Source organism: Vipera ursinii (assembly GCF_947247035.1).
Source record: "Vipera ursinii genome assembly, chromosome: 1".
Classification (NCBI taxonomy): Eukaryota; Metazoa; Chordata; class Lepidosauria; order Squamata; family Viperidae; genus Vipera; species Vipera ursinii.
Genome location: NC_139512.1, coordinates 261,912,096 through 261,938,445, shown reverse-complemented (window position 1 = coordinate 261,938,445; position 26,350 = coordinate 261,912,096). Strand labels below are relative to the sequence as shown.

Here is a 26,350-nt window from a genome sequence, read left to right as displayed (position 1 = left end):
CTGGGAAAATGGGACAAGAAGCACATACAGGAAGAAATATTTTCTGCATGGGCTTTTTAAAAGTTGGCTTGAGACTGGGGAGAGTTGATTATATAATAAGAAACATATGAAGCAATTTTAGCTTATTAGTTTTCCGGTTGCCAGCATAACCTTCTTGCAGTTAATAAAAATTTAAAAAAAAACCTTGTATGTCCCTTATTGTAGAATAAAATTTAAAAATACCCTTGGTATGTTTAAAAACAAAAATCAAAGCTTATACAATTTGTTAGCCAAAATGGCACACATCATGGTATCTCACTGTCTCTGATTTTTAATAGAAAGCATTTGTTCTATAATAATTAGAATGCCTTTGACGCTGAGGCTGGTTGCTGTTTTTGTGCCATGACTGACTAAGAATAATTGTCATGCTTGTCTTGGGGAACTATTAATTTGCCAGGTCGAAGTGCTACAGCAACTGAGTGTGTTATGATGTTGCAGGATGATGTTAACTCCTACAATCTTTTACAATTAACCACATTTAGATGCTTCTTTGCAAATTCTTGTTGCAGCAAATACGGTATATAAAACATTTGATTTTAACACAATTCGGTCAAATCATCCCACCACCCTGAAGATTGAATTCAATTACACAACAGAATCAATGTGTCAAATCATACTGGGTCCTTCCAAATCAAATAGAAAATTGAAGGGACTTTTTTGAATGTGTTTATAAATTTTTACCAAATAGAATCTTTAAAGAAACTGATTCATAGTGAATTGATCAGTACACACATTTTTGTAAAGCCACAACATCATTCCTTTTCAAAGTAAACAACATTTTCCGAAATAGAGAAAAGGAGCAAGAAACAGTAAACAAACAAAAAGATATATGTTAAGGAAAACAAGACAAGGAAATATAGCTAAACTGAGTTTATTGCAACAGCATTCACCATGCCTTTCTATCTCAACTGGTTCAACTCTTCCAATCAAATTACAAATTTGAATAGAATTAAATCAATTTTGAGAACTAAACTCCAAATCCAGATATGATCTTCCTGGTCTGACCATTTTCACTGCTCATGACACTTTCAGTATCATTCATGTGCCACTCAAAATAAGATGAGCAAAACCCTTCCCAAAAAATGTTTTTTCCAGTCTTGGGACCATAATACACCAGTTGTTTCTAAGCTCCATACAAACTTAAACGTCTGTGAGTGGGTCATGGTTTTGGATGTGGTGTTTGTCAAATTGGCTAAATTTCCCCAACTTAACTAACAATAAAATGTAAGAGTCTGGTTCATCTCTGCTTCTATTGGCCAAAATTAGATAAAAGGAGAAAGGGCAGGTGAAGAGAGAAAGGAGGAAGAAACTGATATGTATGTATGTATGCATGTATGTATGTATGTATGTATGTATGTATGTATGTATGGTTTAATGAAAAGAAGGACTAGGGGGTGACATAATAGCAGTGCTCCAATATTTGAGGGGCTGCCACAAAGAAAGAGGAGGGGGTGTCTATCTATTCTCCAAAGCACCTGAAGGCAAGTCAAGAAGCAATGGATGGAAACCAATCAAGGAGAGAAGCAACCTGGAGATGAGAGAGAAATTTGCTGACAGTCAGAACAATTAATAAGTGGAATAACTTGCCTTCGGAAGCCATTTTTCCAGAAAAATGGTACTATAAGGTCTCCTGCATTGAGCAGTAGGTTGGACTAGATGACGTCAGATGTCCAGTCCAGCCCTATGGTTCTATGTTCTATGTTCTGGTCTTTTATAAAGATGTGTTCAGAAGCAGTGTTATTCTATTGGTGGCCTCAATCACTGCATCTTCTGGGTGCAATAAGGAAATGTACTGTATTCAGAGATGATTCTAGATAGCTAATTGATGATAAAGATTTTTCTAGGTTTCCTGCTTGCTCAGTAGATAGGATTGTAGGTTTTTCCCCCTTTAAGGAAGCAAGATTAGAAGAGTTATATTACTGTATTGTGCGTTATTGGTTTTTATTGTAGTAGTTGGAGGTTGCTGGCATATTGCCAGGTGCCAAAATGTTTACTCTGCATTAGGAACAGAAAGAAAATGCCAATCAATAGCCAAAGTATTATCTTTTCTGTTGTTTATAGGCTACATTGAAGTGAATCAGGCGCTATGAGGCGCTATGAGGCACAACTCACTTAACAATTGCCTTGCTTAGCAATGAAAATTTTGGGCTTAATTGTGGTCATAAGTCGAGGACTATCTGTATATGCTTTTTATCTTAATATTCATCATGATTAAAAGGAAAAAAATGTTTTTAACTAATAATCCTACTGTACATGGCCTTAGGCCTATTGGATTCAAAAGAGACCTTTCCAATTATTTAAATATGACATTTTAACCTAAGCTCTCCACAGAATATGTTGTCAAGGCATTAAAAAATATAGCAATATAAATTTGATTGTTCCTAAGTATACTAAATTACATTAAAATATCAGTTCTATTTTTTCTTCTTTTTGTATTATGCAGTCAACTCAATCTTTTAAACAATATGTCCACTCTTCAAGAACCTATAGTATTTGTTTTACTTTCCTTTCCTGAATAAATAGTGCATATTATTGACTACTGAATTCCTTTATTTGCCAGAAGACCTTGCTAGAATATAATATATCACTCAAGATGAAAAAAATAACCCTCCTCATTCTTTTCAACAATGATTTTAATTGGGAGTTAAACAATTGGTTTTAAGTGGCTTTTCTGAAGTAATAGCTAGCTTGACAAGAATGTAAACAAATAATCTGGAATAATAAAAGGTGAATATATTCAATCTGCAGTTATACTGGGCAACGTCCAAATCTGTCAATATGATTTTCATTAGAGTATGCAACTCAAATTTCACTTGTCTGTAGAGGCATCTGAGGTCTCGTCACAAGAATGCCTAGCAAAAGAATTCCTAGCAAAAGAGAAATTGTACTCCATTAAGGCTGCTACATGTAACACGATAATAAAATTAAACAAAACACAGGCACTTCGTGTACATTTTAATTCAAAATACATTTCAGGGTTTTCTTTCTGTCTTAGATGACTGAAATATCATCTTTTAATGAAGAATTTTATACATGATGTTTTTAGTAAAGCTGTTTATCATAATCCCCAAACCAGCTATGTTGGATCAAAAGCAATCACTCTAAGTATGCAGTAAAAACCTCCCCCCCCCACAATGTAATCTCCCCCCCCCCTCTTTCTTGTCTTTTACTCTTTACATTTTGCTTTTGGCTAGAATCTCCATTATGAAGCCTTTGGATGATCTAAAAACCTGCTTCTTCACAGTACCACATAGCCTCTTACCCTAGATTAGATTTTCTAACCTGGATTCCTTCAGATATCTTAAACTACAATACCCATATTAATTAAGATGTATGAACCCGGCCATAATTAAATGAGTTGTGTAGGAATTCCAGGACCTGTGTCCCCCAACCGATCTGTAAAACACCAAATTAGAAAAGAGTTGCATTAGATCACTTACAAACAAATCAAATATTACGATTTTTAACAGAACCTTAGTTCCACATATTTATTTCATTATGAAAACCTGATTTTTTTCCCTCATGCCATTGTTTATCTTCAGTTTTACCTGAAGGCATCCCATACAAAATTTGCAGATCATTGTTCTGAGAAAAGCAATTTTATGCAATAACGCATATATTTAATTTTCTTCATTTAATCAAAGGAAGAAAAACAAAGAGAATATTTTGTTTGTTTTGTGCATTCAAGTCAATGTTGACTTTTAGTGACTGCATGAACAAATCCCTGCAGGTTTCTACGAATATAGTACAGTAAATATTTGGGGTTTTTTTGATACCCTGAAAGATTTCTGACTTTCAGAAATTCATCCTCATCTCAGAGACCAAAACTTGTACTGTGATTTCTCTAGCTCAAGGCTTCTATTTCCTCCAACCTCCAGAAAGTAAAATTGGTCCTAGCGACTTCACTCCATATAAGATGGCCTTTTAGCCTATATGGCCATTGCTGCAACTTGGATGTGCTACTCATCCCTAATAACTACCCTCAACTCATTTCTAAAATGGCAGGATTGTCTCCTGATGGAAGAGCAACATTAGCAGCAAAATCTGCAGTGTTTCCAGATGTGCTGTCCTTCATAACTAAATGGAATATTCCAGGGCAAATAATTCAGTGTTTGCCTATTTGTTTAAGATTGCATGTGATTTTGCTTCCTCTCTCTCTTTGTTGATAATGCAACTTTATCTAGGAAAAACAGTGGTTCCTGAGTTTGGCTGAGATTAATATTTTCAATGCAAGCATTGCAAGGTTAAAAAAACTTCGGTTATTATCAGGCAGTTTGCCACCAAATATTTATGGGATTATCTGGCACATTAAACAATCTAAGAGACCCTTTCAACCTATAGGGATTTCTGCTTTAGAATAAAAATAATGATTTTCAGTTTATAATTTCAGGGTTAATCTGTTGGGGGGCACCACATAAATTAGATGTTACAAATGCCCAAAGTAAGCAAGGTCACCATTTTAATCCCTATTTTTTTACCATTCTTTTGTCATTATAACCATCTTCTCTCATTCTCTCTTCTCAGCAAAAGAGACCTTTCTTTCAGGAGATCAGATCAGATTGTTTGCAGAAGGCTTTTGAAATTAGGCCAAGGGCCACTGATTCTCCATTCCCTTTCCCATTTTAAAACAACAGTCCATCTCCTCCTCCCGACTCCAGAAGACATGATCTAAATAAATAAATATCATCCCTTCACTTTAAAAAAAAAATCAGGCAATAGATTGTACTGGGCAATTGCTTTGTTTATGTTCCGGCTCTGGTTCAACTCTTCCCATCAATGCTCTTAGTGTTTTCTTGTTTATTTTGTTCAGCACACATGGAATGAAACTGGATCTTACGCAAGTTCTACTGGGGTTATACAAAAAAAAACTATCCTGCACATCTAGGCAAGGATTTGTTAAGAATTCATCATTTTCTTCAGCAAACAAAAGAAAAGCATTAGAAGAAAAGGCAATTATCTAGAGCCCTCAAAGTAAAAATGGCAGCACTTCAACTGATTTTAATATGACAGCATGAACATTAATGTGTCATTCCTGTCACTGAAAATGTTCAAACCAAGAAGTTTCTTCCCTTGTAGGAGAAAATTAAGATCCAGAAAATCCATTGGTCTAGTGGAAGGACCAGGGTGATTATCAGTTCATTCTCCTACTATAGGCTTCAACACCATGCCAATCCAGCTCCCTCTCCATAGCAGATTTTTCTATGCCACAGAAGGTTCAAAATTACAGCCAATAGATCATAATCATTCTTTAATGTATTTCTTGAATGGTGGAGTAGGCATTTGGATCTGTATCTTCCAAATTCTATTCTAGTACTATTCCAGTAAATATTATATCACATTCTTCTTAACAGTGAGAGAAGCGACCTAGAACTAAGGAGAAATTTCCTGACAGTTAGAAAAATTAATCAGTGGAACAATGTGCCTCCAAAAGCTATGAATGCTCCAATTCTGGAAGTTTTTAAGAAAAGACTGGACAGCCATTTGTCTGAAATGGTATAGGGTTTCCTGCCTGAGCAGGGGGTTGGACTAGATGACCTCCAAGGTACCTTCCAACAACAACTTATTATTATTATTATTATTATTATTATTATTATTATTATTATTATTATTATTATTATTATTATCGTCATCGTCATCGTCATCATAATCTGGGGCATCAATGCTTGGATTATCAGATCCAGTTGCAAGCACCCAGATTACCATTAGGTAATAATAAAGTGATACAAAATACTGCAACCATTAGCTATCCTTTTCCGTCGTTCCAATTTTTAAAGCCCAGAACCAGTAGCTTTAATCAATCCACAATATTTATTTAATTTATTAATATTTCTATACCGCCCTTCTCCCGAAGGACTCAGGGCGGTGTACAGGGCAAGAATAAAACACAGAGTTACAAAAATTAAAAGGTAATTAAATACATGCCCATAAAAACAGTTGATACATAATAAAAACCCCAATAAAATGATAGTAAAAACCCCACCAATCCCCCCTCAGGCCAGGCCGGCTTGTTCGAACAGGTATGTTTTCAGATCGCGGCGAAAGGAACGAAGATCGGGCGCTGTCTGGAGCTCAACCGGTAACTGGTTCCATAGCTCCGGGGCGCCCACAGAGAAAGATCTCCCCCTGGGGGCCACCAATCTACATTCTCTGACCGGTGGCACCCTGAGGAGTCCCTCTCTGTGGGAACGCACAGGGCGGAGGGAAGTTGACGCCGGCAGCAGGTGTTCCCTAAGGTACTCCGGACCCCTGCCATGTAGGGCTTTAAACACCATTACTAGTACCTTGAATCTCACCCGGAAGACAACTGGCAACCAATGCAGCTCACGGAGCAGAGGTGTGACATGGGAGTATTGGGAAACTCCCAACACAACTCTCGCGGCTGCATTCTGTACCAGTTGGAGCCTCCGGGTGGTCCTCAAGGGAAGCCCCATGTAGAGAGCGTTGCAGTAGTCTAGACGAGAGGTCACGAGTGTGTGAGTGACCGTGCATAAATCATCCCGGCTTAGATAGGGCCGCAACTGGTGCACCAGGCGAACCTGGGCGAAAGCCCCCTTAGTCACAGCTCCTATGTGGTCTTCCAGGGTGAGCTGTGAATCTAGGAGGACTCCCAAGTTGCGAGCCCTATCTACGGGGGGCTATAATTCACCCCCCATAGAAAGAGATGGAATATCCGAATAAACCCAGGATGAAGATATGCAAAGCCACTCAGTCTTGTCGGGGTTGAGTTGAAGTCTGTTCCTCCCCATCCAGACCCGGGCCGCCTCCAGGCAACGGGACATCACGTTGAGGGCATCACTGGGGTGGTTTGGGGTCGAAAGGAAAAGCTGGGTATCATCAGCATACTGATGATACCCAACTCCAAAGCCACGAATGATCTCACCCAGCGGTTTCATGTAGATGTTGAACAGGAGAGGCGAGAGGACCGACCCCTGAGGAACTCCGCAAACGAGAGAGCTCGCGGTCGACCTCTGCCCTCCTGTCAACACCGACTGCGAACGTCCCTGGAGATAGGAGGAGAACCACTGTAAGACCGTGCCTCCCACTCCCAATCCCCTGAGACGCCGCAGCAGGATACCATGGTCGATGGTATCGAAAGCCGCTGAGAGGTCTAATAGGACTAGAACAGAGGAATGTCCCCTGTCCCGAGCCCTCCAGAGATCATTCACCAGCGCGACCAATGCCGTCTCCGTGCTGTGCCCGGGCCTGAAACCCGATTGGTATGGGTCTAGATAATCTGCTTCATCCAGGACCAGAGGGAGCTGATGCGCCACCACACTCTCAACAACCTTCGCAAGAAAGCGAAGGTTGGAGACCGGACGAAAGTTGTTCAATACAGCTGGGTCCAGGGCAGGCTTCTTGAGGAGAGGCCTCATCACTGCCTCTTTCAAGACTGCAGGGAAGCTACCCTCACTCAAAGAAGCGGATATAACTGCCTGGAACCAGCTGCGTGTCCTCTCCCGGGCTGCATAAACCAGCCAGGAAGGGCACGGGTCCAATAAACATGTGGTGGAGCTCAGCCTCCCCATAATCCTGTCCACTTCCTCCGGAGTCACAGAATCAAACTCCTCCCAGGTAATATCGACAAGACTGCCCGTGGCCTGATCGTCAGACTCTGCCCAGTCAGAGTCCAAACCGGTCCGAATCCGAGCGATTTTGTCCGACAGATGTTGGTTAAACTCCTCAGCATGACCCTGCAAGGGTTCCTCCCTCACCTCCTGATTAAGGAGGGAGCGAGTCACCCTAAACAAGGTGGCCGGGCAATTATCTGCGGACGCGGTAAGGGTAGCGAAGTGATTAGACCTCGCCACCCTTATCGCAGCGAGATAAGACCTAATATGGGTTCTTAGTCGCAATCGGTCAGATTCGGATCGGCTGGATCTCCAACCGCTCTCTAGGCCCCGTCTCCGACGCTTCATCTCCCGGAGCTCTGCGGAAAACCATGGAGCTCGACGGGATCTGCACCGGGTCAGGGGCCGCAAGGGTACAACTCGGTCAAGAGCCTCAGTGGCTGCCCTTTCCCAGGCTTCCACTAAGGCATCTGCCGAGCTGTGAGCAAAGGAGGCAGGTGGGGACCCCAGCACTGCCTGGAACCTCTCGGGATCCATTAGGCATCTGGGGTGGTACCATCTAATTGGTTCCACACACCCACGGCGGGGGGTAGCAAAACGGAAGACCAGCCACAGGAGATGATGATCGGTCCATGACAGGGGCATAACAATTGGGGAGCCCCCACCAAGATCATCTAACCACCGTCCAGATAAGAAAACTAGGTCAAGGGTGTGGCCTCCCTCATGAGTCGGTCCCGAAATTACTTGCATCAGGTCCATGGCCGTCATGGAAGCCATGAACTCCCGAGCCAACTCAGATGACCCTCCCAGAGATGGCAGATTGAAGTCCCCCAAAACCATAAGTTTTGGGAACTCAACCACCAACCCAGAGAGGACATCGAGAAGCTCAGGCAGGGCTGCTGCTACGTGACTAGGCGAAAGGTACATCAGCAGCAAGCCCAACTGCGCACCAGGGCCGCATCTCAAAAAGAGAGACTCACACCCGACTATCTGAGGAACGGTGGCCTCCCGCGGACACAAGGTCTCCCTCATAACAACAGCCACTCCTCCACCCCTACCCTGAGCCCGAGGCCGGTGTAGCACCCGGAAACCTGGTGGGCAAAGATCAACCAGAGGAACCCCGCCCTCTGGGCCCAACCAAGTCTCCGTGATGCAAGCCAGGTCCGCCTGCTCACACTCGACCAAGATACGGACGAGAGGAGCTTTGTTAGCGACAGACCTGGCGTTCAAGTACACCAGCCGGAGCTCAGGAGGCTGCACATCCTCACTCCCGGGACCTCGGGGCGGAACAAGAGGGTCGGAGTGCCTCACCGCTTGTAAGCAGCGGAGAGGCCTTCCCTGAGATCGATACGGCCCTCTGTTCCTACACCTGCTGCCATTCCCTAATGTCGTGGGAATGGGTAATCCCACAACTTGCCCTGGAGCCCCGGGGGCAACCGACCCCCGCTCCTCCCCCCCGCGATCAATCCCGGACCTGGCCTGAACAACGGTTGTTGGACTACCCCCCATATCCGAACAACCAAAAGAAGTTCCCACCCCCCTCCCTAACCTCCTAAAAAATTTAGCCAAAAAACTAACCAGGGGCCTCTTAATTGATTTATATCGGAGGCCCCTACCCGTGCCCAGCCATCTCTCAGGGTCCCAACAATCGGGCCCTTCATCAAGAAGAGGTGTAAAAAGTAAGGCGGGTCGCTCCCAGGATGGGGGGGGGCCCTGAGGGCGAGTAAAACCGTGCTAGGATAAGTCAGACGCATGATGGTTATTAAATAAGTCTGACAAAAGGCAGCAAGGCAGACCAGATCGATACGGGAGGATCTCAAAATAAATCGAAGGCAAATGACCAGAGTGCCAGCCCAGCTCCACTGCCACTAGAGCTGGGAAACCCCGGAACAGATCGAATCCCGCCCTCTCACGGCGGTCAGGGCCGGGGAGCAGCCTGGTACATATAACCGGGGGGGGGGAAGCAATACCACCCAGAGCTCTCACCTCTGGGGGCAGCAGATGTAAAATCTCAACCACTCTCCCACAGTGGATGTAACCCGGACCTTCCAAAATTATAGGGGAGGGGAGGAGAGAAGAGGGAATTAGAGCAAAAGAGTCAGCGAAATACATCAGGGCTGATAAGCCTGTAGAGATACAGAATGGTAGGAGAATTCCGGTTACAGTTCAATGTCATGTTGTAAAAGGACCAGATAATATATAATCATGACAGTTCAATCAGTATTATCTAATCATGAATCCACACCTTTTGCTTAAGCTAAAATGGATGTGGAAATGACTGACTCTTGGCACGTTTGCAAAGAGATGAAACTTTTATTTTTGGCGAGAAACATAAAATGACAAAGATTTTTTCACTGTGGCACAAAGACGAAGGCCCCAGGCTGTAGAAAATACTATTTTTACAACTCATATTAGGGGTTAAATATTTGAAATACTTTTCTATCACACCTACCATTAAAGAATTTTTAGAGTTATTTACTGTATGGTTTGCACATGCAACTAAATACCGAAAGAACTTCATTTCAAATGAACTGGCAATCCTACTTCAGACTAAGTAAATGGTAGATTCAACTGATTTCCTTGACATTACAACTATAGCATAAAAGCCAGGATCTTCTATGCTTAGTTTACAATTTACATTACTACTTGGATCATCTGAAAACTTCCTAAAATACTATCGATGCGGGAGTAACTTCGCCAACTTTGCTTTCGATTTTATTTAAAGTATAATACTGCATTGGTTACATATTTATTGATGTTAATCATGCCAATAGAAGGACGGGAAGATCAAGGCAGCTTACAGAAGCCTAGAACATTAATGCATGAAGAGCTATGGCCAGAAATACTCTCAGAAACAGGAACATCTGCACCTCAGATGTATATACACTTGCTGCCTCAATTCCAATTAATGGGGCACTCTACATATCTGCGTTTGTGAGAGTTAATGTTTTTTTTTAAAAAAATTGAAAATGACAGTGTCCAATTTGCATGTTAAAATATTAACACTAAACACATTTTTCATTTGAATGTCATATTGGGTCAACTCAACATTTTGGATCAAAGACATAGTTTGAATGGGATCAGAGTTCACCTGTGCTAAATGGCATCTGCTCTTCAGGGTTTCTGTCTGGCATATCCAACAAGGTCACAGTTGGTGATGAGACCTCCAAGGATAAGGTCTCCTCTGAGATCCCTCCTTGGATAAGACCTGAAAGGTTAAAGCAATTTTTATTTTTTGTTTACTCCTCTCACACTAGCTCCCTTACCTAGGCAATTCATACCACTGGAAGTTTAGTTGTAAAGGTGGCACATGTTTGAATAAAACCCTAGAATTTGTGGTATGGATGGATAATCCATCAAATTTCTGTATGGGAAGCAGGTGTTCTTTAGTTTACAATCTTAAAGAAGGTCTGTGGGTGCCATCTTAGACACAAAGTTGCTGGATTTGCAACTAGTTTTGCTGAAAACAACATCTCTTTCTGTTCTTTTACAGTAGTTGGACAGCTCCTTTGCTAACAAATTTCCTTCTCTTTGACCCCCAGAATTACTTCTTTTTTAAAAAAAGTACAGTATTTGATTCTTTGGACTGACGTAAGAAGTAGAGAGCGCTGGTTAGAATTTCTTCTGCCACTCCTAAAACTACCAAAGAATGAAGCAAGAGATCTTTTGCATATAAAACCATGACCTTCCCTCGCTATGAAGAATAAAGAGTATAAAATGTTGATACAAGAACCCAGAGTACAAAAGTATTAGTTGACAAAAAATTATACCAAGAAAATGTTAAAAACATACCTACAAAGAGCAATTTAGCTCTCAGTGGAGCTTAAATATATATTTGGGACATAAAACCCTATATGCCAAAATGAAGACAAAGGTGCTTGCATTCTTTTTTTTAAAAAAAATATTCTTTCATTTTTATACATAGCTGATTTATATTCTTGACCCTTTCTCAGCTGTCTGCAGCCAACATGAATAATTTCTCTCTAGATCAGGGGTCTTCAAACTTGGCCCTTTTATGACTTGTGGACTTCAACTCCCAGAATTCCTCAGCTAGGCAAGCTGGCTGAGGAATTCTGGGAGTTGAAGTCCACAAGTCATAAAAGGGCCAAGTTTGAAGACCCCTGATCTATATTGAAGGATGTGCTTCATGGGGGTCGGGTTAGAGATAGTGCCTTCCACCTCCTTCAGCCAACATAGTTTACCTTAATGCAGACTGTACTACTGAATACTGATCTGGGAAGCTTAGCCGTGGTGTCTCTGCCTGATATTATTCATCACGTACTCTTGTGCCAGTTGTAGGCTCCATGGACTTTCAGTTTACATTCCTTGTCCAAGGAGATGCCAAGAGCCAGAAGACATTTATTAAAGCAGACAGGGAGACATTACAAGAGAAAAAGGGAGCTGGAGTGAGTATTTATCTTCTCAGCAACACCACTGCTGCCATTCTGCCGGCCAAGAAAATAATGGCCCAAGTCTGTGAAATGTGTTAGACCTTGTTTAGGACTCTTGCTGCTGTTCTCTTAGATTAAACATCTTTGTAACAAATGCCACAAGAGTCCATAAACAAATTATCTGAACTTCATGCTTACTCCAACATACACAGCATAAACTACAGTTCGATTAAGAAAAGTAAAGGTTGTTTTTTAAAAAAAACAAATAAAGTATCTGTACATTCTAGGCTAGTGTTGAATTAAGTACTGTCTGCACTTGAGATCTCTCATGAAATATTGCTTTCTCTTCAGCTATTTTGAGGTTTGGTAGCTGTTCATATTTTAACTTCTTAAGTGTTAATCAAAGAACCTAAGTGTTATTCAAGAACCAAGCATTTACACGTCACAATCTTGAAGTTCAAAATCTGGCAACAATATCCAAATATATCTATTTAAAGATACATAGTGGCCAAGGTTCATGCAAAAACTGTTTTGAAATAAAAAGGCAGTTGGGATATATAACAGCAAATTAAATTACTGTATCTCTTTGAAGGATTGGTACCAATATTCATAACTACCTTGGAACATTGAGTAGAGAATGACGAATGTATTAAGGTGTGCAAATCCACATTTAGGGTACTCATAAATATTTAACCCCCTCCTGCCACACTTCAGTTCAATGACAATTGAAATAAAGGTACTTATAGGTGAGCTGTAACAATATGGACTTCAGTTTAGGTATCCTTGGAAAGTCTTCATTAATTTGAACCTTCAGGCTCAACATATATAGCTCTTTCACTGAATCAAAGCAGTGATCCATCTATTTTCAGACTGTCTGAATTCACTGCAATAGCTTTCCTGGGTTTTACATCAGTTTAGTTTAGATACGATTTAGTTTCCCATCAATATAGTTATCTAAAAATACCATCACTATAGTTATCTAAAAATACTATCAGTATAGTTATCTAAAAATACCATCAATATAGTTATCTAAAAATATCATCAGTATAGTTATCTAAAAATACCATCAGTATAGTTATCTAAAAATATCATTAGTGTAGTTATCTAAAAATACCATCAGTATAGTTATCTAAAAATTCCATCAATATAGTTATCTAAAATATCATGGTTTGAACTAGAAGCATGCACTCTATTAATGAGTGGGCGCTCCAGCGTTATGGAACCAACTGCCGGTTGAGCTCCGGATGGCATCGGACCTTCGCTCCTTCCGGCGCGGGCTGAAGACCCACTTATTTGAACTAGCTGGTCTGGCCTGATGGGGAATATTAGGGTTTTTTAATGTTTTTTTTACTGTTTTTACTGTTATTGTATTTTAATTGGGCATTTGTTTAATCTCTTTTTAATTTTTGTATTGTTATTTATATATGCCCTGTTAACCGCCCTGAGTCCTTCGGGAGAAGGGCGGTATAGAAACTGAATAAATAATAAATAATAATAATAATAATGAGCTACAAATTTTTGCATCAAAACTATGGATTTCCCTATTGACGATTCATATTTACAAGTTCATGAAACACACACAACTACAGGTAATGCTGGCTGATCAATGGGAGTTTATCACCTCTGTAGCACTCAAGGCAGCAGATGTCTCTACTATATAGAATGGCCTCAGTGACAGAAACACACCATGGCAATTCAAGCTAGTTCTGTGCTGGATCTTAGTGCAGTATGCCAAACAAAGAGTTTCTTTTTGCATGCGTAGTGCTTCATATCACATTAGCCAGACTGATCTATTGCTGTGAGATCTGGGCTAAAGAACTGCAAATTGTCCTTAGATGAAAACAAAGAGTTAGCATTTTCTGTATCTCTCTGTTTCTGTCCAGCAGTTGTCTAGATTGTTGTGGTCTAGACCTGGTAGCCTCAACCTCCAGTAAAATTCCAACAACATCTATGACTTAATTTACAGTTCTGTATACAGAGTTAAACAGGACCCATCTTTCATTGAATTGCATAGCATTAGTCTGCTAATACATCCCACCACTAAATACTATGATTGTGCTTGACTCTAACTGTGGGTAATATAACAAAATATCCCAAATCTTTTTTTTATAGGTTTGATGTGCTACAAATCCTAAATAAGTATCTGAAGGAATGACTCCAATGCAAGTAATGTTGAGTCATGTGTTTAATGTAAAATAGAATAAAATGATTTCTCTCCAGTGCTGTTTTGATTGAAATCTGTTTATTTACAAATAAGAAATATGCAAGTGAAGATGCTCTTAAAAAAATAAGCTCCATTGAGGAGTCACCTCTTCCTTTACTTCTTTGAATCTGCTTTATAAATCTCATCAAAAACATATTACTTCTCATAGCATCAAAATATTTCCCATTAAAACAGTGGCCTGCTTTTAATAAATCCCAAAGTTATTGTTGGCACAAAATTGCCAATGTCTAACCAAATGGATGTTTGTGTGTATTAAACTCATGTAACTTAATACACTCCCCTAAAATGGATCAAATCCTTCAGCAATTCATTTAGCCCAGGCAGATGTAGGAAGCGCAATTCTATTAAAAACCACGATATTGTCTTTACTGACCCTTTCTTTTGCTGCTGTTATCTCAATAAATAGAAGGACTTGTGCTAGCAGGATTTGATATATGTTGGTGTGGGAAATAAAATTAGTTCTGCCTTGTGCACAAAGGACATCAGGAAAGCCTACTTTCCAGTTTCATCACTTGCTGCAAAGACATAAGCAATTTTTTAGTCATTCCTTCTATTTAAGAGCTCAAAAATATGGCACATTTAAATTAAGCCAGTGAAAATAAAATAAGTTAATTTCCTGGATATGGGGAGGAAGCAGGGCTCTCGATTATTGCAAAGCCATCTTGAAGGGTGACAGGGATGCAAAACTCTCTTTAATATACCATTAATCATCCCTACTGCAAGCCTACAAACTTGAAACTCAATTCAATTACATCAAGGTTACATGGAGAGGAGTTATCTATATTTTTTGCCATTGCTAATGAGAAACAACTACAATCAACTCAAAGAAGCCAATTATGTACGGTAACTACATGTATTATCAAATGTTTCACATTCAATGATGTAAGGTTTTTTTTAAAAAAAAAATACTAGAGTGGTATGGATTGCAAATTGAGTAGAATTATTCTTCCTTTTTCCATTGTGATCCCCATTTTAAAGAAAACTTTCTCAGTGCATTTAAAAACATACCCGATCAGGGTCCCTAATTAATTTTAATAATTAATAATTTAATAATTAATTTTGCTATGATGCATCCGGCCCACGGGCCGGCAGTTTCACGCCCTTGTTATAGAGTAATTAAAAAAAAACCTTGCAGATCTGTTCCTGTGCCTTTTCTAATCAGGTTTCTTCAAGAAGGTCACCACACAGAGCTGCTCTTCAGTACTCCTCAATATACTCTGCTGGGCTAGGCTACAGCCATGAAGTCAAAAGAAACTAACTATGCTTCACAAGGGCCCCTGTCCAAACCTTCAAAATATCTGATGAAAATGGTAGCAATTTTAAATAAAGAAAGATTCATTAGGTTGCAGCCTACAAAAGAAAAAGAAAAAATACCCAGCTGCCTTAGAAGTGATGGAGGGATATAAGAACTGGTTTCCAGACCGATGGAGATTCACGAGGCTGCGATTTAAGCAGCCAGCTGTTATCTTCCCTGATATCAGAGTGGGGATCTGCCTCCCTGTCAGATCACAGGAAGACTTCAAAAGAAAATCAGAAATTCTCTGCCTGAACAATACTAAAATATATTGCCCCTAAATTGAAAATATTTCAGTTGCTGGAATTCTTGTAACCCCACTTCATTCATCTCAATAAACCTTTACTTACTTACTTGGCTTATATGCCTCTTGAAACATAATTGACTCTGAATGTTATGCTAAAGAGAATTCCTTAAGAACTCTGTAAGAATCCTATTTGAAAAAAATTTATTATTATTATTTTTGTTTTAGGCAGCAGTCAAAGACCCTGACAAGGATATATCTCAGCATCCTAATGTTGAACTAAGATGCAGGGTTTTGTATCTGAAACTGGAGCTGGCTGACAAGACATTTTATCCTTTGGCTTTGATAGCATAAGATCTTTGGCTGGCCATGATATTTTCTACAAGTGTAGCTTTTCCCTAATTTCAAGGGAATTGTAGAAAAAAAATGTGTCACACTGTTGATATTTGCTTCTTGCCCAATTACTCTGGAAGGCTAAGCAAAAGTTATCCCAGAAGGTATACAGTCTCTTTTCCAATTGTTTCTTATACTACAGATTGCTCCAGTCTAAGTTCCAAGCTGGGGAAGGATTAGCTAGCTTAAAGGAGAGGTAATAGAATACAGATTTCCTGATCTCACATCTGAAGAAATTGAAATAGCCCTTTAGTAATATAATTAGGCCTAGTTCCACAGCATTTGTTTTTAATCACTTACTAGCATTGCAGTAGCATCTATCCCGTGTCTGGTGTTTTTCAGGCATTTAAGAGGAATAAGCCAATATTTTCAAAGCTGACATTTCAACCTATACTAAACTGTGTGCATGTGCATATGCATGTGCATGTATGTTTATGTGTCTGTATATACACGCATACACTTGTATGCGTGTATATGATTTACCCTAATTAATGGCACATTCATAGAGAAACAGCTTGTAGAAGCTCTCTGTTTACTCCCAATAGTGATGCCACATTGCCAACTTTTCTCAAATGTGTTTGCTTGTAGAAAAGGGAGCAAAACAGCTATTTCTCTTCATTTAAGGCACCAGAGCACCTGCTGTTATGTTATTGCATCCATTGATACACCTAGGTGGGATGCCACATCACCATTCTTAGGCTTTTTGGAGAAAAAGTAAGCTCTACAGGATCACCCCAGGCCAACTGGAGAAAGCATTGAGAAGAGATATTGAAATGTAATTCTTGTACCGCTCACTAACCCATGCAGAGCCGTCTGTGGGGAAAGTCATAAAACTCAAGATGACATTGTGACTGTGTGACCGAAGCCTTGCCCCTTGGTATGTCTGACACATATAAGAAAGTTGTCAAACTTTGTTTGCACTATCATAGATGCCATCTTGTCTTTTTCACCCAGCTTGCAGGTATACTTATATCCACGATCAACTTTTTCAATTACTGCACTTTCTTGATTTGCAGAATACGTTGGATTGAATGTTATGTATATGGGCATTTTGTATAGGTGTTTCAGTTTTTTGTAGCTCACTTGATATATAAACCCAGCCATAAGTTGATGATTTAGGGTTCTTAGGTGTCTCTGTGAAATTTCATTCTGCTGTCAGCCATATCTTTAAAGTCTTTATTGTTATGATTTTTATTCTATCTTCTAGAGTATTAGCTATCCCACGTAATGTTGTATTATCTACCAATTGGATAAGCATTCCTTCCACCTCTTAATCCAAGATATAAACCCGAACCCTAAAATGTTGATGAGTACAGCATTATAATACAGGAATATAAATAATACTATCCATTACTATAATGTGCTATAGTAATCCTATATTTTGCTCTTGGGATTTTTAACAAATTTTCAAACATCACTATATAGATATCTGCACTGTAGAATCTGACAGTATTTTTTAAAGGTTTTTCATTGAGACTATCATGAAATATAAAATTTGTAATTTGATAAGTGTACTCTTATTCAAATTGGTAAAAATTTTATTTATGCTTCAACTGGGGTGATCCTTGAAGAACTTTCCAACTTTATGAATCTCAGATTTTGTGCTTTCAATTTCTGGTAATTTCAATACAAACTTTCAGAAGAATAGTTTTCAACAAAATTTTAGGTTATATTGTCCTTGCTTTCTCTTCTTAAAATTATTCAACAATTCATACTTCCAACATTGTACATATTTGGAAAAATACTACTAAAAGATAAATATTTCAGTTGGACTAAAAGAGAACATTAAACCACAAAAAATGTCTGTCAGCAGACTTTAGTTAACATGTTAATTGTGTTTATGATTTTTTTTCTGACAACTTTGATGTGGAAAAACATATAAATGTGCCAAATAGTTGATTGTACATTACAAAGGGCATAGTTGTTGTTTTTTAAAGTGACATTTGATGTAAATCACATATGAAAATCAGTCTTGATGCAGGAGTTTGTTCTGCTTTGTACAAAACAGAAGGAAGAAATTTACATCCATTTTCTAAGTTTAGATTCAATATAAAAGAGTGTGATACAATTTGAGCATGAACTGTATTTTTATGAATAACCTATTCCATCTTAAAATGGTAAAATCTGTTGTTGATTTCTTGCAATTCTTAGGTGGTACTCAATTTTCTCTGTTTTCCAGAAAAACTGAAATCCCAGATACTTCTATTGTACACTAACATTTTGCTAGATCCAGAATTGGCCAGATGATTGGGACCTGACTGCCTATGGAGAGCAGAGAGGAAGAGAACAAAGGGAAGCCCTATCCATAAATTTGTTCAGCTTGTATGACACTTGATGTAATTGATTACTAGATATTAATGAGATACCAACAATCTTGTGGTCCACAGCCTCCCAGAGTTTAGCATATTTGAGTTATCATTTACAAAAAGTTTAAACAGCCTGGAGAATTTCAACTGTCTGCCAGGAGCCATCATGCTAAGTTCCCATCCAATTATTCAGTAGCATGACTGTCATACTGGCAGACATCAAACTTATATTTTCATACAGTGAACTGTGCAGCAGAGTTCCTAAATTGCATCCTGCAAAATGTATCTTCTACTTTCATGCTTTAGATGAAAACTCTGAATCACAAGTTCTATGTTTTGTTTGAAAGAAACCTCATTCAGTGGGATGAGCAAATGCCCTAGGTGTGTTGGCAGCCCCACCTCCATTAATTTCTAAAGAGATTTTCCCAGTCCTTTCCCAAGAGGGATACATTGGTTTCTGAAAGAGAAGAACTGTTGTCATAGTTCCTTTAGTATGAATGGTAATACATAGATTGCCTATTCAGAAACCCATCTAAGCAATCTACACGCATACAAAGACAGGTATGCACTCTGGCCGAACTTCATGGATACAGTAAGACCAGAGCAAGGACCTTTAGGCATATTAATATCCATCCGTCCATCCATCCGTACATTCATCCATCCCTCTATCCATCCAGCTAGCTATCAGATTTATTTTCTGCCCATCTCACATTTCAGGAGACTGAGTAGCTTATGTTCCAATTGCCTGTGATTCTTTGTACATCTAGAACAAATTGTTAATTAAATCATTCCTATTTTTAAAATCATAATTTCAACCTTTGATTTAGCAATTCCAAAATAAAATAACTTATCACAAAAAAGGTTTCACCCATCAACTTGAATCACCTTATTATACTATCAGCTGTCTATGATCAGCAATCCTCACCTTCTTTTGATAGTTGGGCCCCTTCTGAAAGAATAGATCCATAGTCAGTCAGGGCAAGTTGACTGACAGTGCTCTTTGATGCCTGCTGGTGGTAGCAAAAAGCTCATTTATGTTATTTTGGTAATAGGTTTTCTGCAATAATTTCTAAGCTACTTATAGTCAGCAAAAAGTGATATAGGTCTCAGTTGTATCCCAACTGATTATTGTAATGAATTTCAGATCACACTAGTCTTTAGGAGTGTCTAGAAGCTTCAATTATCGTAAAAGACAAATGTTTGCAGTGTTTTATCTCTAGTGTATGGTGAAAGACCTGCTCAAATTGTCAATTATTTTCCAGGTGTAATTTTGAGGTGTTTGGGAGCACAAACTTTGCATCTATCTGTAAAATAGCTACATCTGTTCTTGTGTAACATGATTCCAGTCTACTGTTGCTCAGTGTTTCTTTGAGAAATATAAGACTGGTTTATGAAGTTGCGAACAGGTATGGTGTGTTTCAAAGCAGTTTTTGAGGATCAGATCCAAAGCAATACATAGCTCCCTTTAACAGTGTCCTCAAAATTTCACTATTTTCATCAGAATGGCAAAAGCATCATCATAGCATTGCAGTGGAAGTTCCAGTCCTTCTAAAGATGCGTGTAAACTGCTGGGGATGTCACAGTCACAATTCTGCTTGTGTCTCACTGATCTTCCCTGCCCCTTCCCCTCCCCCCCCCCCCCCCGCATTCTGTGGCTCTAATAAAAGTGTTCCCTTTGGGAGTTACACTCAGTCTTCAATTATATTTCAACTTTCAGGAAAAGAGCAAGATCTCCCTCTTCAGCTTGCATTGCCCTGATCAGGATTTAACATTTTAAATGTTTATATTTTATTAGGTTGAAATATTGGGTGAACATTTTTGGTATTAATATTTTCCTTTGGTATATAAAATATGCAGTATTGCTAGTGCCAAGAAATTAAAATATGCTTGGTAATGTTCAAATACTTTCCTTTCTCAGATACTCCTGAGTTATTTAATCTTTTTTTTTTGAGCTTCGCAAGGGCTATTTTGATAATGAAAATAAGTTCTGCTGTCAGAGGAGAAATATGACTGCTTCACAGGTACAGGAAATATGAAGTGAAACATCTACCTCCGAACTAGTATGGCTTGTGTTCAAGAAAAGAACATGCTTTATATGGTCTTAGTGAAGTCTGCTTCTCAATTCTTTCCCTTTAATTCCATCCTACTGTTGTCCATTTATGTAATCATCTTCAGTAAGCCATATTTTCACACCCACATGAAAAATTACATGGTCAAAGAAGCCAGTTCATAACATCTATGATTAACTTAGCTTGCAAAAATAAGCAATATTGAGAGGAACAGCTGGGGCCGCAACTACCAAAAAAGATTTTGGGGTTTCTTTTCAGAACCATTAAATCAATGTGTTGAGTACACATCTGGACCTGATCCATTAATAACTTATACAGTCCCAATTGAATGCATAAATGTAGCCTTGTCATTTTAATATTTTTTCCCCCAGAGGAGGTTGCAGGTGGCAGCAAAATGTTAGCAAAAGAGAAACAAAGTCAAGCTTAGCCTTTGCTTTTTAAAAGAAACCAGGGATTTACATGTAGACGATCCTAATTCACGGAATTATCAAACAATCGTATTTGATATATGCGGGCTACAGAAGTAGTCTGTTGGACTTCACTGAATCAAGAGGCAAGATTTTTAGCATGTAATTGATGAACTGATTGTGCATTCCAAATATTCTCCAGAAATATACTTAGAAAAAATATTGTAACAGTAATGCTGGCCAGAAAAATCTAAAACTTATTTCAGGCTGCAAGCAAAACCTGAAACTTATATAATATGGACAGCTAAGGTTTGGAACTGAATGCCAAATCTTACACGGAATCCTAGTTAAACAGCAGTGGAGATGAACATCTGCAAAGAAGAAGGACTTTGGAAGAGAGTAGGAGAAATGAACCTTTAAATGCATTAAAAGGCAATTTCAGCTTTCAACTCTTTCCATTGTTGCCTTCTCTGCCCCCCCTTTGTAAAGTTTGTACTCCAAAGTCCTTTGAATAGTGTAAAGCATAGTAAGAAGGCCAACGTAATAACCATTTCAGAGATGGAGCTGTACGGATGAGAGACGGTCCCTCACCTAAAAATAGGTGTTATAGTTTTGTTTTAAAAGAATAAAGGCATATTTGTTGCTCTTTTTCTTGCATCCAGGCTATGGGAAGCATCCAATTAACCCTTCCTGAGAAAAAGAATGACGTTCTACCGCAGAACTCAGAGAAAAGGAAAAATCCCCTGCCTGTGTAGCCTCCTGAGCCCTCAAGATCAGCTGCAGAGAGTTAGGGAATCCTCCAGATGAGTGGATTGGTGGGGAGGGGGGGTGAAATGCAGGGAGAAAGATGAAGGGAGAAATTGAAGTCTGATGTAGACTTCAAGGCTCTGGTATGGAGCCGCTTGGACACATCAGACAAAGCCATAGCTGTGGTTTGGCTGGCAGCTTCCGCCCACTGATCAACATTATCCTGTGCTAACAGCCAGGAAGCACTGGCCTAAAGTGAAGCAAACTACTCCAACCTAACAGTAAACAACACCCCAATCAAGGAACCACCAAATCTCTTCCCACCAATACTGACAAGGCAAGCCACTAGAATATAAAATGAGAGCAAATCTGACCTCCTTCCTAGCTCTGATGATGTTACCTAGTTTGGTAATGAAACATCTCAGAGAGCTCCAAGGGCACCCTTAGCCACAATACTGTCTTCTATATTGGTACGCCAATCTTCCTGCTTTTCTCCCTGTCCAAGCTTTCTCGCAACTACCATCATCTTTCCATATTTTTGATATACTGTATGGAAATCCAAAGACTACAGGAAGTGCTGCAGAGCATGCTAGCTTTTAAGCTGAGGGCATTTCCATTCATAAAATTGTAACCAAAAAAGGTCTCCTTTTACAGAGCCTCCCTACCTGATGGTTATTTCTGAGCAAAGAAATAATGTATGAGCATGCTATCCAATGTACACATTGGACTTGTAGAAGTCTGACTTGAAGAAGCTAGAGCATTTTTCCCAAGCACTGAATGGAAGTATCTGCAACCTTGCCAGGCAGAATAGTATGGGGTGGTGTGTGTGTGTGTGTGTGTGTGTGTGAGAGAGAGAGAGAGAGAGAGAGAGAGAGAGAGAGAGAGAGAGAGAGAGAGAGAGAGAGAGAGAGAGAGAGAGAGAGAGTTTTGAGGAATGCTACATAACAACTGAGAACTTTTTCATTTTGGCTGGCTAATAATGGTACAATGGGGCTTCCTTGTAAAATAGTACTACGTCAAGCCTACTTAGTACAAAGAAAGACTGTCTGAGCTAACAAATCTTGCTGCCAAGTGGCAGACATTTTTAACTACATGAGGCTCAGATAACACTTCACTGTTTATTTCTTTAAGGGAGAATGGGCCTTAAGCTTCATGTGCCAGCAGAGACTAACAATATGACACTATGTTTTTTTAAAAAAGTATTTTCATAAGTTCAGGACAAGGTAGCAAATGTATCCCTAAATGAAAAAAGGAGTTATTTATTATTAGTGAATTGTATAGTGAGATATAAGATTCTTTCAGTGCAAGGAGTAGGAATTGCAACACATTTATTAATTCTTTGAAGACCTTTACTTTAGCTGAGCAGGACATGAAACATATGCAAAACATATGAGTTACTACACAACTCAAGATGAGCAGGTAATGCAACGACCAGCAATACTAGATTATTTTCTCCCATAAAGCACAAGATTTTTTTTCTAGATTACTCATTTAAGAAATTTAAATAATTTTTTAAAAACTGAACTTTAAATGATGCATCAGGAAACCTACTCTATATGTTTTCAGGGAACTTATTTGATGCAAGGAACGTATGCATTTTCGGTGCAAATGGTCAGCTAAACTTGTAGAATAGTAGTATAGTACATTTCTGGGTTTCCTGTGCAGTGGGAAAAAAAGTTTCAATCAAATTGGGAAAAAATCCAAACCGGAATTTTAAATTGATTCTGGGGACGGAGGTGTGACTCTAAAATAAAGTAATAATATTTAACATTTGCAGAAAAGGGACTATTCTTGGGGGGGGGGAAAGGGGGATTGTATTTTTCCATAAAACACAGGATGGAAATAAAGTTAAGGGAGACGAATAGACTTGAATGATTCACAGGCCTGTTAATGATCTGATGTACGTACCGGTAATAACCTGTTAATATAGTGCATGCTAAATCTTTATTTTAAAAGTTTATTAATAAATTTGAGTTTGATTCAGAGATGGTAAAGGCAAACAAAGTAAAATTATGGGCATATTCTAATTCCTAAGGCAACTATAATAACAACTAGCATAATTGTTATTATTAAAATTATTTCCACAATTTTGTACTTTTTCTTCCAAAATACAAAAATGTGCTATTCTCATAGAAATTGGGCATTAGATAACATAGGGAATTAGTGCATTAAAGAACTATAAATGAAATAGATTTCCTCTGGGCCTTCCTAAGTTTAATCAGAAGATACTATATTCAGAGAGGGAAAATGATGTCTACCTACATATATCATGTAATTCAATAAAAAAGAAAGACCGTACATTCCTTTTTTAAATTGAAAAATCAATTTAAAAATAAAAAAAATTGCACACATAAGGTGCCTTTAGAAAAACCTATTACCCCTTCAAATATCAAATAGTTCTGCTGAAAAGAACAAAGGTAATAATTGTGCATTTTCGATAGGCGATATAAAGCTTCAAATTAATCAGTGGCCTGCAAATTGATCCTAGCTGAATCTGACTGTCTTCCAAATTGTTGATCTGCACCCACCTTTCTTGTTGAAAGCACATGAAGAGTTGGAGCTGAAAAGTTCAAAGACCTAAGCATCCTGACTTTCAATTATGACTAGTTAGTGAGTCTCTGGGAAGATCATAAACAGAGTTTAAGTGCTGAAGACATCTCTGGTTATTCAAGGGTAACATGTAATTGAATTACATTTGATAGGTCTTTAGTCTTACTATGGAGCTGGAGGCCAAGGTCACAGCCCAGATTATAGAAGAGGCTGTGGACAGATTTTGTTTTCCAAATTATGGGACTGTTGACAGACAAAGATATTTGTAAATTTTCTCAATAGCAATAAATACCAGTCTGGACAATCAATAAATGGTTACAATGTATATGAATGGTCAAAATTGATGGTTCTGGAATAACTCAAATACTATAAACCAAGAACTACAAACAGGAATTGCCTGGAAAACATCAAGCAAGTTTGATGGCATTACTTTTCAGAGAATAGCAAAGCATAGGTTAAGGTATACATAAACTATCCTAACTTCAACTTATAGTGAAATAGTTACATGAACTTCTTAGGCAATGCAAGGTACTTATAAGAATGTACACACACCACAGCATGTACAATCCACCTATGTTTGGAGAGGCTCAGGACAGAAATAGCAATCTTCCCTCCTCCTGCTTGCATTATATAGGAGATATCCCAAAATTGAAATGTTATGTTTTAGACATGAGATGAACAATTAGCTTTTTAATTGTTATACTAATTAAGTATAAACTAGTCTAAACTAAGACAAATATTTTAATCCAGCAAGTAAAATTTCAGCCTTTTGAGAGTAATGCAAAGCATATAAGTTAATCAGAGATCTCCAAAGCACCTGAAAGCAGGACAAGAAGCAACGGATGGAAACTAGTCAAGGAGAGAAGCAACCTAGAACTAAGGAGAAACTTCCTGACAGTTAGAACAATTAACCAGTGGAACAACCTGCCTCCAGAGGTGGTGAATGTTCCAACACTGGAGGTTTTTAAGAAGAGACTGGACAGCCATTTGCCTGAAATGGTATAAGGTTTCCTGCCTGAGCAGGGGGTTGGACTAGATGACCTCCAAGGTCCCTTCCAACTTATTATTATTATTATTATTATTATTATTATTATTATTATTATTATTATTAACTAAAAGCAAGATGTTTGAAGATCAACAACATCCATGTAAATAAAACATGAAATAATAAACGCTATAGCTTGTATCAGTTCCTATAAAACCCAAATCCCAAGTAATCAATCATCAATATGACCATAGTTTACATCTCTCTCTCTCTCTCTCTCTCTCTCTCTCTCTCTTTCTCTCTCTCCAGCAAACCATAGGTGAGTATGATGGTTACTATTGACCTTTATTCTACTTTAGACCTGTTCAGTTCTTTGACTATCTCATCCAGAGAATAGTTTCCCTGATATTGCATCACCCTGTTGAGTTCTTTCACACCTTGTCTCTATAGAGCAGGGGTGTCAAACCCGATCGCATCGCGGACCATATTGTGATCTATTGGGATTTGTTTTGCTCTTATGGGGTGAGGGTGAGCGTGGCCTGTGCGGGCCACATCCAGCCCTTGGCTTTGTGTTTGACATGCCTGCTATAGAGCTTCAAATATAGCATTCAATTTATCAGTCAAAGATTTTTGCAAAATCAAGAAGGGCTGGGCAAAACGATCTTGAAGAGTCATGTCTATTTCTCCTAAATTGCATTTTTAATAATAATTAAATTATGAAAGTTGGTTAGATCTTTTACTCAACTTCTACCAGGTAAAAGGAGGCCTATAGGAAATTTCCATCTCAGAACTTAAACTTAGGCAAGTCAGTTTATTGATATACATATATACATATGTACATATACATATACAGTACAAATAATTTGAATAATTTGCACAAATAATGAGCTGTCATAAGTTGACTATATCCTGTGGATAAGCCTTGAGTCAGGCCAAAACAGGAATGAAAGAGTTAATTAGCAAGGTGCATTCAAAAAGCCTTGACAAATACTTAACATACATTTGCCTTGCCTTCTAGCTAATAAAAGAGAGAAAGAACCTGTGGCTCAGGAAGTTAAAACAACTGCCTAATATATAATCAGCCCAGGTTCGAATCTCAAATAAAGGGTATGACTGACTGATGAGAACATAAA

The 26,350-nt window shown here is 38.8% G+C and overlaps 1 protein-coding gene and 1 long non-coding RNA gene across 2 annotated transcripts in view; both read right to left on the bottom strand.

Annotated features, from left to right (window-relative positions):
• Window positions 1-26,350, bottom strand: part of TRMT11 (tRNA methyltransferase 11 homolog) — a 496,326-nt gene that overhangs the window by 244,154 nt on the left and 225,822 nt on the right. The gene's annotated exons all lie outside the window — the stretch shown is intronic.
• Window positions 3,230-22,491, bottom strand: LOC310644404. The gene is made up of 3 exons (XR_014493296.1): window positions 22,348-22,491; window positions 10,699-10,815; window positions 3,230-3,435 (listed from the first exon to the last, which is right to left on the bottom strand). It is a non-coding gene; the product is annotated as an uncharacterized lncRNA (long non-coding RNA).